Source organism: Elephas maximus, chromosome 1 (assembly GCF_024166365.1).
Source record: "Elephas maximus indicus isolate mEleMax1 chromosome 1, mEleMax1 primary haplotype, whole genome shotgun sequence".
In the NCBI taxonomy this organism is placed as follows: Eukaryota; Metazoa; Chordata; class Mammalia; order Proboscidea; family Elephantidae; genus Elephas; species Elephas maximus.
The window spans coordinates 76,721,123-76,734,284 of record NC_064819.1 but is presented as its reverse complement, the minus strand read 5'-3'; the positions used below and the strand labels follow the sequence as shown (position 1 = coordinate 76,734,284).

At 41.4% G+C, this 13,162-nt stretch overlaps 2 non-coding genes across 2 annotated transcripts; one reads left to right on the top strand and one right to left on the bottom strand.

Annotated features, from left to right (window-relative positions):
* Nucleotides 1-3,370: 3,370 nt before the first annotated feature.
* On the top strand, nucleotides 3,371-3,443 carry TRNAI-AAU (transfer RNA isoleucine (anticodon AAU)). Its single transcript has one exon. It is a non-coding gene; the product is annotated as a tRNA-Ile (tRNA).
* Nucleotides 3,444-6,897: 3,454 nt separating this feature from the next.
* Nucleotides 6,898-6,970, bottom strand: TRNAV-AAC (transfer RNA valine (anticodon AAC)). The gene has a single exon. It is a non-coding gene; the product is annotated as a tRNA-Val (tRNA).
* Nucleotides 6,971-13,162: the final 6,192 nt, after the last annotated feature.

Sequence of the window (13,162 nt, the reverse complement as noted above, 5' to 3'; positions counted from 1 at the left end):
GAAGAGCAGTTGAATGGAGGGGGGATTCTGGCCTTGGGTGAAAATGGAATAGAGAGGAAGTGGAGTGTGGGGAGCTGCACTTGGAGGTTTCAGTCAGACTGTGCAGAGAGGGAAGGTAAGTGGGATAACATGTCCAGGATCAGGGAGGTCAGGGAGGGTTCTGGACAGTAGGGAGGTTAAATTTTGATCTGAATGTGGTGAGTAGGGAAGAAGTGACTGTTTTAAAGAGGAACATGACATCGCCCATTTTGATCCAAAGACTGCTTTGGCCTTTGCAGGAACATTGGAACATCTCTCAGAGTTCAGTTCTTAGGCCTCTTCTCTTCTCTATTGATTCTAATCACCTGGCGAGGCAACATCTAATGGTTTACATTTTACATGGTCTTCGTCTGAGGACCACTGTGTGCCTCTAGCCTACTGGATATCTCCTCTTTGAAGTCTCAGAATAAACATTTTATAGTTAACATATCCCAAACTGGAATTCGTATGTATCCTCTGAAAAGGATCCAACCATATCAATCCATATCTCACTGAACTGCAACTCTCTTCCTCCAGCTGTTTAGGACTAAGAATTTGGCATCTTCACTGACTCCATTTTTGCTCTATTCCCCCATCCAATCACTCAGAAAACTTTCATTGCTTTATCCTTAAAATATATCTGGAGTTTGGCCACTTCTCCACACTTTAACTCTCACTAACATTCCCCAATCCATAATATTCTCTGATGTGGAGTATTACTGGTGTCTCTTAATGTGTTTTGTGGTTTCCTCCATTTCCTTTAACATGATGGTTTCTACAGAACGTTTAAGGGGTCCTTTTTAAAACCCCAGAAGGACTCCTTATTGTATTCACTGCTTAAAATCCAGCAATGGCTCATTATTGCCCTCAAAAAAAAAATAAAATAAAAAAGAAAGAAAAACTTAAAATTCTTATAATGACCTGCAAATCTCTACACAATCTCCCTGCTCCCCACTCATTTTCCTCTCTGACCTTTTCTCCTAGGACTCTCCCCATTGCACTTTGCTGCAGTTACTATTGAATTTCTTGCTCTACTTTAAATACACAGACATCATTCTAGTACATAATACACCAGACGTCTTGCTCACTATATTAACAACATCATGTTAATTAGACCAAATGAACAAGACTTTTGGCAAGAAAATAAAAATTGAGGGAGAGTTCTAGTGGTATTTGTCTTGACCCTGAAGGTCGTAGCGTTCGGTTTGGAAGAGGAGCCCTTTCCTTCTAGAATTTGAAATCTTCACTTGCCAGAGAGCAGTAAATCCCACTCCCTGGATTCTGAAGGGAGCCTGATCCACCTTACCTTGCAGACTGGGGTTTAAGGGGCAGGCACCTCATTCCATTGACACCTGCCTCCACCCACTTGGAATACACAGAAACAGAGAGAAATGGGGGAGGGGAGAGGCTGGTCCACACTGGAGGTGGGGTGAACACCCAGGTGTGAAGGCCTCTAGGGAAACAAAGCCATGCTTTCAAGCCCAGGAGTGCAGGAACAGCATGAGCTTTTTTGAATGTTGGTCAAAATATATTCACTCTTATATGTTGGGGTAGGAGGGAAAATCTCCCATACAAAACCAATTCAATTCTAACTTTGAAAAAACAGGCATTTTCCCACCTGCTTTCAAAGCAAGGCCTTTCCTGCATTGGGCAAAGGCTATAACCTCATCTACAATGGAGCTTGTCTTCAGTCACAAATTGCCTCGACAGGATAAAATAGAGTTTTTCTAGATACCCCGGGCTGGATAATCTTGAAGCCGTCTTTTCCTCAAGGAAATTGTCGTGGTGATGGTATGTTTCTTTCACTCATACTATTTGTGTATTAAAATTAACAACCAAACACCATTATTCATAACGGTCAAAGTCTTCACTCAAGTCCCCAATTCCTTTACAAACACAGGCAGGCTGGCAAGAGCGAAGGATTTGATTTCGAGAAAGTCCTCAATATTGTCCCTTGGCAGTTTCTCTTGTGTATGTTTTCTAGTGAAAGAAAATGACCCTTTAGGAAGCAGGGCTCAAGGTCCTCAGGACTGAACTCTGGAGGTCTGTGGGTCCACACTTGGGCCTGGGCAGCTGGACGGATATGACCTGGGAATGTGAAGCTGCAGGGCCAGATACATGGGGTCGGGGTGGTTTCCTAGACGGGCCTCTATATCGTCCATCTCTGGGATGACAAGCTTCCTTAGATTTTGCCCCACACATGCCTAATTCTTTGAATTGTGTCTGCAGTTTTCTTGTACCACTTATTTGATTTACTGGGTAAGAATGAAAACTCTGATATATTTTTCTTTTCTTTCTTGTACCCTCCCTTTTCACTATCTTCCCCTAACATTTCTTTTCTTCTTTTGGTTAGCTAGAAGCTAGCTGCCTTTTTCCAGGTTCTTCCTTAAGCATCACTTGGCATGGTGGACCCACAAACTTTGGTTGAGTTTAGAGATGGCAGTTGTCCCCAGAGCAGTGGGAGATGGTGATGATGTCTGTGCTTCTTCATGTCAGAGTCCCTTTTTTTCTGGGGGTGCCTGGGACAGAGAGAGCAGCTTGACACCTCCGAAATAATCTGAGCGTCTTGAACTCCACTGTTTGAATATTACACGTAATGATTGAAAGAATGTATTTTCAGGTTAGCAAAATCTAGAGCCTTTTAATTTTTCTAGGACTTGATCATCAGCAAACATGATTTTCTGTACGCTCTTTCCCGTTCGTGAACTTCAATTACTGAGTCAACCACCATGCTGTGCGGGCACAGGGACTACCAGAGGACGAAAGAATGAGACCACACAGTCGTCGTCCTCAAGGAAAGGAAAAAAGAACATATGCAGTTAATGACAATAAAATCGCAAAATAGACCAACAGAGATTCACGCGGCAGGGCGTTTTCACAGTACACAAAGAAGGGGCATCACCACAGGATATAGGGAGACGCTGGTGATATCCACGGGGGATGTTCCTTCCCGTGTGGAAAGAAATCCTCACGCCCTGAAAAAAAAAAAAAAGAGCGGGGACCAAATCCACCAGATCCCTCCCGGAGGTGCCTGCATCCTTTTCAAAGGCTTCCTGGGGTAGGATGGGGAGCCCTCCCAAGCGAATATTTCCGTCGGGACGAAATCGATGAGCTCCAGAACGTCTTATTTTCCATAGGAGGAGGAATTCATTTCTGCTGGAGGTAGAGTTTTTGTTCCTTTTTCTTTTTGCAGGAGTGAGGAAAGGGAAAACGGAAAACCTAAAGAGAAGTTTGAACACAGTGTCATTTGGTCACAGTTAACATTGTGTAAAAGTGAGTATCTTTTGGATGGATGGCGAGGGAGTGAGCAATCTTCGATCTTTTCAAATAAGAAGGAATCTTTTCGGCAAGCGGCCGGTTATCTCATTGGTTAGAGCGTGGTGCTAATAACGCCAAGGTCGCGGGTTCGATCCCCGTACGGGCCAAAGAAAGGAGTTCGTTTTTGATTTAAAAAAACCTTGCGGTGTACCTAGCTGCAGTTTGAAAATAACCTCTGTGACACCAATTCTGGATCCAACTTCGACTTTATTTCCTTAATCCACAGTAATGGCGACTATACCCCCTTTGCTTTTTTAAAGCGGGGTGGGGCGAGAAAAAACGGTTTTCTGGAACAAGTGACATTAAGCCTTAAGGTAGAAATCTTAGTGAAGAAAACCAGGCTAGGAGTGAGGATGGTCTTGGGGATGGGGTGTGCGCCTGATGGCCGCTGTCCATAAGAGCGTCCCATTCTCCTTGTCCCTTTTTCAGTGTCCAGCCCACTGTCTACCATGTGGCCCTCAAGCGCTTTCTCTATCTGATTATGTCCTCTACCTGACTCACAACTCATCCCTTGCACTGCCCTTTCATAATGTTGAAATTGATACTTTCCGCTGTTAAAATAATCGCGGTCAGACTTAATGCATATTTTTCTTTTTTAAAATATTGTCTACCAGTTGGCCTTCACCATAATATTTGTCCGCAAAGTCAGATTTTTTTTTTCTGGATTACCATTACTTAGAATTGTGCCAAAGTCAGATTAAATGTGTGAAACCTCTCAATTTGTGCCTATTGTATCATTCCCATGAACAATCAAATATGCTATTTGTCTCCTGTCTTAAAAGGGTTTCTCTTGACCCAACATACCCCTCTAGGTACTACCCTGTTTCTCAGATGGCCTTACAAAAATCACTTCTAAAGGGTTATCCAGATTTACTGTCTCCAATTCCTCTCCTTGTGTTTTTAAATCCACTACATTCTGGTTTTTTTTTTTTACTCCATCAGTTCATGGATTCTCCTTGTCAATATTACTAATGAATTCTTCTTACTTTTTCAAGACCTTATCTTCCTTGACTTCAGTTACGGATTCATTTATGTCTCCCCAAAATACATCATAGAATCCAAACCTCTGTACCGGGAGATATAATCCCATTTTGGAATCAGTTTTATTTTCATGTTAATGAGGCGGTATCAGTGTAGGGTATGTCTTAAACTTAATCACTTTTGAGATACAAAAAGAACAGACTGGCGCTGAGATAAGAGAGCACAAACTGAGGAAGAGAGCAACACACCTGATGATTACTAAGGAACCAGGAACTCTGGGGCTATGGAAACCAAGAGAAAGATTTTTTCCCAGGGCTAAGAGGGAGAGAGCATTCCCCTACAGTAGTGCCCTGAATTTGGACTTCCAGCTTCTTAAACTGTGAGAAAATAAATTTCTATTCCTTAAAGAAAACCACGTGTGGTATTTCTGTTACAGCAGCACTAAGAAATTAAGACAACTTCTCAGTGTCAATAAACATATTTACTGTCTTATAATTTTTTTTCTTTTTTTTTAAATTTGGCTTCCAAAACAGTACTGTCCTGACTATCTTTCTACCTCGCTGGCTCAACTTTCTCAATGTCCTTTGTTTCTTTGGCCTCTCCTCACCCATTCTATATTAGAAAGTCCCACAGGTTGGTCCTCGAACCTGTAATTTATGTACACTCACTCCCTGGGAATCTCATCCATTCTCATAGTTGAAATCATCTGTATGCCTACATCATCTCCTAGTAACCTTATAGGACTGAGTAGAGCTGCCCCATAGGGTTTCCAAGGCTATGATCTTTAGAGAAGCAGACTGCCACATCTTTCACTCATGGAGTGGGTGGTGGGTTTGAACTGGTGACCATTTGGCTAGCAGCTGAGTCCTTAACTTCTTGATCAAAATGGGTTTGGCTTTTTGGTTTATATGCCTGCAACTCACAAATTTGTATCTGCAGTCTAGACCACTCCATTAACCTTGTGTTTGGTATATACAACTGATTCCTTGGCATTGCCACTTGGATGTTTTGTACTAGGCATCTAAAAGTTAGCAAGCCTAAAACTGAGCTCCCACTTTTCTCTAATAATCCTACTACATCCAAGCTTCACCATTTCAGTTAATGACAGCTCAGTTCTTCTAGTCTTTGAGGCAAAAAAACCCCTCGAAGTCATCATTTATTTTACTCTTTCTCTCATACCTCAAACCCAGTATGTCAGAAATTTTTCTTCTATCTTCAAAATATATCCAGACTGTGACTATTTCTCACTCCCTTGACAGCCACCATCTTGTCTGTCATAGGAGAAAATGACCCCACAGTCAAATGTAATCTAAAGAGATTTTTATTAAGCAAGGACAAGGACAAAGATGATCATTGCCACGAGGACTTTGCCAGTGTGTACTGGGCACAAGAGACTAGCAGAAGCCACTGATTCACAGTCAGGGAGTCTCCAATATACTGTTACAGAAGGAAGTAAATTAAGAAAAGTTACATGATTGGCAAAGGTGGGAAACATCACCTATGGGAATACATGATTGATTTAAGGAATCTTTGTTGGCTAGAGTCCACTTCCTTGGGAACAGCCTGGCAACATCTGTTCTTGGTTTGGTGACTTTCAACAGGTTCTCAGGGCAGGCAAAAGGAAATTACAATAAGCTCCTTTGTGAGAGCATAACTTCCCTGTGGCGCAGTTCTTTGCTGGTTAAGATACAGTACCCTTCATGGAACAGTCCACCCCTAGGTAGGGAAACAATGAAAATAATGAGTTTCAGCTTGTACTGTTATTCCTTTCAGGAACTTTCCATACTGATTTTAACAAACACTCACACATAGTGGTTTCCGGCATTAACTACGACCGCTTACCAAACTTGAAAATAAAAATAGATTTTAGTCTATGCAGCCTGCTTCAGCCTCACTACTTTTGGCCAAGCACGTACATACCTTTAAGACCCCCTATTATTATTATTATTTTTTAATTTCATGTCCAGAAAACCTGCTATGGCTGCTAAGCAAAAGGTTAGCAGTTCGAATCCACCAGGTGCTCCTTGGAAACTCTGTGGGGGCATTTCTACCCTGTTGTATGGGGTTGCTATGAGTCAGAATTGATTCCGTGGCAATGGGCTTTTTTTTTTTTAATTTGTTTTATTTCATGTCCAGAGCCTTGGTGGCGATTTGCTTAACAGCTTGGTTGTTCTGAAATGTCAGCAGTTTGTGTCTAAGATCTACTGTAGGAAGATTAATGGGGCCGTTATGCTGAGTCCCATATTTCTCTGTGAGTCGTAAGTGACCTGACAGCAACTTTTTTTTTTTTGTATACAGCAGCCACTGTATTGTCTCAGGACTCTTCACTTTGAATCCTGTGCCAGAGAACGATGGAGACCTCGCTTTTCTACCGGGTGCAGAAACTTTTGTAACCCAGTGGGAAATGGAAAACCTGACAAGCGTCCGGGGGCGGGCGAGGAGGCAAGTCAAGCACATTATTCTTTTAATTTAAAGTCAGGTGCTACAAAAGGAAAGCGAAGGTTAGGGGATTCGTTGAAGCATGTTCGGATTAAGAGTTTGTGCAGTGAAAATCAGAACTCACAAAAGCAACACCCAGTTTGTTTCCGCCCAGTTTCGAACCGGGGACCTTTCGCGTGTTAGGCGAACGTGATAACCACTACACTACGGAAACTCGCTTGCTACATTGCTTTCCCGTTTGTAATTGATTATAGGAAATATGTGCTTTCCTTCAGGATATTTTCAGGTTGAGAAATATTTTTTCCCCTTGTACTTTCCCATTCTTATAATCAGCAGTATCAAAACTCGAGAAATCATAGTCAAGCAAATGCTACTCCCAGGGTCCCAATTCCTTTACAAAAAAAAAAAAAATTACAAGCACCAGGAAAATCACGAGCAAGTTTCAAGAAATTTCTTGATAAATTCTGATCTCATTTCTCTGCTGGTGCAAGACGCAATGATCTTCATCTCCCGATGACTGAACGTGAACCCTTAAAAAATAGTGCGAAAGGGCTGGTTTCAGTAGGCCCTCGGCAATTTGTGCTTGGGCACTAGCGAGAAAGACCGAGGAGCAGAGGGTGCGGGTGTCTGGCTGTGGCCAGTTTTCTGCTATCCGAGGGTCGTGAGGGTGGTGGGGATCTATGGAAGTGTAATCTGTGGCGAGTGAATCTATTAGACGTCAAATGAAGCTCTATTCTGAGCATCAAAGGAAGTTCTATTCTGTATCACTCATATTTTCTGTTCTGGAACGTGTAAACTCTGTGTCCGAAACCCTTAAATCTGTTTTATAGCAGGAAGATGACCATTGTGATGTACCTGACTCTTATTTCTTATTCATTTCATTTCAGCTGTCTTGAATCACTGTCCTTCCCTTGGAGACAGGAAGCAATCTTCCTTCTGCTGTTCCTGTCAAGTGCAGCCCTGTGGTTTCTGACTCACATAGACCCTATAGGACAGAGTAGAACTGTCCCATAGGGTTTCCAAGGAGCCGCTGGTGGATTTGAACTGCCGAGTTTTTGGTCAGCAGCTGAGCTCTTAACCACTACACCACCAAACCAAAAAGGCAAACCCCTTGCTGTCAAGTAGATTCTGACTCATAGAGACCCTATAGGACAGAGTAGAACTGCCCCATGAAGTTTCCAAGAAGCGCCTGGTGGATTTGAACTGCTCATCTTTTTGATTAGCAGCCCCAGCCTAACCTCTTCACCACCAGGGTTCTAAAATTAAACTTTCCAACGGTGGAGTCTAGGTCAAGGTGTTCAGCATCGAAAATGTGCTTGTTCCCAAGTATTAGAAATTTTTGACTAGAAAGATTTCTCAGTCTCTGAGAAAGATCACTTTATGTCTCCTTCTTTGGCAGCTAAAAAACAACCTGATGAAAATACTGGGGGTAAAGGAGGCGAAAAGCATGTTTCTTATTAGCACAATCTCAAGCTTGACACTATTTTCAGATCCGATCGGCAGGTTAGACAGCGATTCCATTCAACACCTATGTTTGTTCATTAACCTTTCTCAAAAATTTGCCTTAATACTTATTTTGAAGAAATTATTGAGCAGCCCAATCTCATGCTGGTGAATAGAAGTACCAGCTGGCCTTAGGGAAATGAAATGCTAGAAGGAGGAAAGGGGCACCTAAACTGATCATTATGAGAAATTCTCCCATAGTAATTTAGTTACAGTAAAATTGGTGAGTAGAACAACCGATAAAAATCACAGGGTTTTCTCAGAGGAGCACAGAAAAGGGGCATCACCCCCAGTGCTAATGATCACGAAATTGGTGGCTAAACAACACTTCAGTTAATTAAAAAAAAAAAAAAATGAGTTGGTTGAAGAGCAGTTGAATGGAAGGGGGATTCTGATCTTGGGTAAAGAGGATAGAGAGTAAGTGGAGTACAGAGAGCTTCAGGTGTAGGTTTGAATCAGAGCCCTCAGAGAAGAGAAGGTAAGTGGAATAACAGGTGCAAGAACAGAGAGGTGAGGGAAGGTCCTGTACAATATGGAGGTTAGATTTCAATCTGAATATGATGAGTAGGAAAGAAGTGACTGCTTTAAAGAGGAACACAACGTTGCCCATTTGGATCCCAAGGCTTCTTTGGCTTTTGGGTAAACATTGGACAGCCTCAGAACTCAGACCTCAGACTTCTCCTCTTCTCTATTTATTCTAATATCATAAAATCTAAGATCATTATCTTGGGTTTAATCAGCTTATTATCTCAGCATTTTATATGAGAGGAAGCCAATTGCACCGTAGTCAATTCCTCTAGTATGACGTGTACCTAAGATTATCATCTTAATATAGCAAATAACGTCCATATTTCAACATTCTACATAAAGAAATAGTTATAGCATGATTGCATTCTTAGGGATTATATTTTTCTATTTTCATTACTTCTGAGCATTTCAAGAATTGGATCAATGGTAGAATTTCTAATTTCATTTCCATTATTTTTGAGTATTAAGGTTCGTGTGCATATTAATCACAAACTGGATATATTATTTTAGAACTCATGTATTCAGTAAAATCAAAAGAAATACACTTCTCAAGTGGGCATCACAACCTTTCTTCCTGTCAGGATGTCCTGTTGGCGCTACTTCAAAATGATACAACATTCTCAACTACTGAACTGCTATGAATTTGGCCCAAACTACCTGCATTTCTTGTCTGAATTATTGTAGTAGCCTAACAACTTTCCTCCTGCTAGTTATCAGCTGCCTGCTAAGCCTGCCTCCAACCTTGTTCTCTGTGATGTGTTGTGCCACCCAAGTTTCCTCCTTTCAGGACCAAGGCATTCATTTCCCCAGCTGCCAGGAGCGTTGCTCCCTCATGGAACAAATTTGAAGCCTGCTCTAGGAATTGCCCTGAGGTGAAAGGAACTGCCTTTATCAAGGTCATGTCCTGTCTCTGAAAGCAGCCCACAGTAATGACTAATGCATGCCTATAAAGGACTGACTCTCTTGCATCAACTCTGAAGGGCCATCCTATTTTCAGAGCTCCTCAAGGGATCAGCTCAGTCCTCTGTTGCTGCCTGTCAACTTTTCCCCTTGTAATCGTGCTTCCCTCACTCCCTCACAGGTGTTGTTCCCACAAAAAAAATAGCATTCCCTAATAAACTTCCTGTGTACAAATATCTAACCCATTTGAATACAGTTTGTGCCAGGAGTGGTACAAGAAACCATACACTAAATGGGATTTTGAAGCTGGATCGCTCTGTATTCCTGTGGCAATTAATATAGTGACCCCATGTCATCCTCTACAAATGTCCAGACACTCTTACTAGCCATGGACAATATAAGGCTCATGAGAGAAAAGTCTCTTTAGATACTTTCACAGAGGTATTTTACCTATTACATTTTGCCCTAAATTGTAATTAATCAACTTTAGCCTTCCCAGAACACAGAGAAGGGGCATCTCCCCAGGATTTAGTAGCAGGTGGGGCTGATCCACCTGGGACATTCTGGAGAGGAATCCTCATGTCCTGAGCTGGGGCCAAATTGAACAAATCCTTCCCAGGGGTCTCTGAAACTTTCTCAAAGGCTTCTTGGGGTAGGATGAAGGAACCCTCTCTAGTGAAAGTTTCTCTCGGATGAATTCCATGAGCTCCAGAACGTCTTTTTGCTGGAGGTACAGTTTTTGTGTTTCTTCTTCTTTTTGCAGGAGTGTGGAAAAGGGAAATAGAAAACATAAAGAGAAACTTGAAAACATGGTGTCATTAGTAACAGTTAAGATTGGGTAAATGAGAGGGTTTGTTTGATGAGTGATGAGGGAGCCAACATACTTAGCAGTTCCTAAATGTAAAATAACTTTTTTACCGGTGGCGGGCTAGTTCAGGTGGTCAGGTGGTAGTAATAAAGACAAGGTCCCTGGTTTGATGCCCGTACTGGGTCAAGAGAAGACATTGCTGTACTCACCTCACACCCAGCTGAACTATTGGAAAGAGCCTCTTTGACATAAAACCTAGATCAAACGTCAACTTTATTTCTTTAATCCTAGATAGTGACACCTACCCTCTTTGCTCTACCTCTAAGGGGTGGGTGGGGAGAAGAAGAAATAGGTTTTTGAAACAAGTGACATAAAGTCTTAAGATAGAAATTTCAGTGAAGAAAATGATGCAGGGAGTGGGGATGGCCTTGGATATGGGTTGTGTGTCTGATGGCCACTGTCCATCTGACACCTTGTTCTCCCCATCCCTTTTTCAGGGTCTAGTGCACTATATCCATATGACTGTCAAGCACTTTCTCTACCTGATTAACTCCTTTACCTGACCTCTTTGGCTTTTGGGTAAACATTGTAAAGTCTCAGATCTTAATCCTCAGGCCTCTTCTGTTTTTTGTTGTCATTCCCTGGCTAAGCCCATCATCTCATGGTTTACATCTTCCATTGTTTTCATTCGAGTACCATTGTGTATCTCTAGCCAACTGATTATCTCCTCTTAGAAGTCTTACAGTAAGCATCTTAACCTGAACATATCCCAAAGTGGAATTCATATCTATCCTCTGAAACTGTTCCAAACATATTGATCTCTATCTCATTTAACTGCAACTTCATCCTTCCAGCTGTTTAGGACTAAGAATTTGGGATTTTCATTGACTCCATTTTTGCTCTGTTCAGCATATCCAGTCACTCTGAAAATTGTCCTTGCTTTATCTTCAAAATATATCTGCAATATGGCCAGTTCTTAGATCCTTCCATTACTATTAGCTTGGCTTTAGCCATAATATTCTCTAATGTAGAATATTATTACCTGTTGCCATGGAGTTGATTCCAACTCAAGATAATTCTATAGAACAGAGCTGACCTGCCCCATCGCGTTTCCAAGTAGCTGGTGGATTCTAACTGCTGACCTCTAGGTTAGCAGCCAAAGAGCTCTTAACCATGCACCACCAGGGGTCCAGAATATTATCAATGTCTCTCATTATGTCTTGAGTTTGCTTCCATTTACTTTAACAAGATACTGTCTCAGGAATGTTTAAAACCCGACAATGACTCCTTATTGTTCTCTGTACTAAAAACGCATCAGTGGATCCTTACTGTACTCAGAGAAAAAAAAAAAAGACAAAATCCTCATAATAATGTACAGGGCTCTATATAATGTCCCTGCTCCCTACCCAATTTCCTCTCTGACCTATTCTCCTACTGCTCTCCCCCTTGCTCACTCTGCTGAAGTTATTATTGACCTTGTCATTGTCCTTTAAATACATTAGACATCTTTCTGCCTCAAGACCTTTGCACTAGCCACTGCCTTTGCTTTCAACACTCTATTCCAGATATGTGCACTAACTCATCTTCTTCAAATATCACATTATTAGTGAACCCACCGTGAACTTCCAGAGTTTCACTACTCCTGAACACCTTATCCTCATTCCTGATTTTTTTGTGAATATATTTATGTACATCTAATAAACTATGTAATTTACATAATTAGTTTGCATTCTGCCTTTCTTTGTCACTGGAATGTAAGGCTTGTAGGGAAAAGACTTTTTTGTGTGTTTTTAAAAATGTTTACTCTGTTTTAGGTGAAATTTTACACAGCAAATTAGGTTCCCATTTTACAATTTCTGTACAAATTGTTCCGTGACATTGGCTACAGTTTTTGCAATGTGTCAGCATTCTCATTATTTCCATTCTGTTTGTTCTATGTCCATTTATCTAGCTTCCCTACCCTTCTTTGCCTTCTTGTGTTTGGGTCAATGTTGACCATTTGATCTCATATAGTTGATTGTTTAAGGGAACACATTCCTCACAGGTGATATTTATTTCTAAGCCAATCTATTATTTGACTGAAAGGAGGCCTCTGGAGGTGACTTCAGTTCCAAGTTAAAAGGGTGTCTTAGGGCAATAGTCTCAGGGATTCCTCTAGTCTCTATCAGTTCAGTAAATCTGGTCTTGGTTAGGAATGCCGGTTTTGTTCTACATTGAGGGAAAACTCAAAAGACTTTTTTTGTTTGTTTACTACTGTAGCATTTGTTACTAAAACCATGCCTGGCACAGAATGTAGTTGTTGTTAGGTGCAATCTTATAGTGACTCCATGTACAACAGAATGAGACACTGCTCAGTCCTGCACAATCCTGACAATCATTGCTATGTTTGAGCTCTTTGTTGCAGCCACTGTGTCAATGCACATCATTGAGGGTCTTCCTCTTTTTTCTGACTCTCTACCTAGCATGTGACCTTCTCCAGGGCCTGGTCCCGCCTGATAACATGTCCAAACATATAAGACAAAGTCTCAACATCTTCCCTTCTGAGGAGTATTCTGGCTTAATTTTTCAACTAGCAAATGATGAAAATGAGATCTAGAAAGATCACTGATTTTCCCCTTTCTGTAACAATGTAATAAATATTATATGGAAACAGATGTAACTGGATGT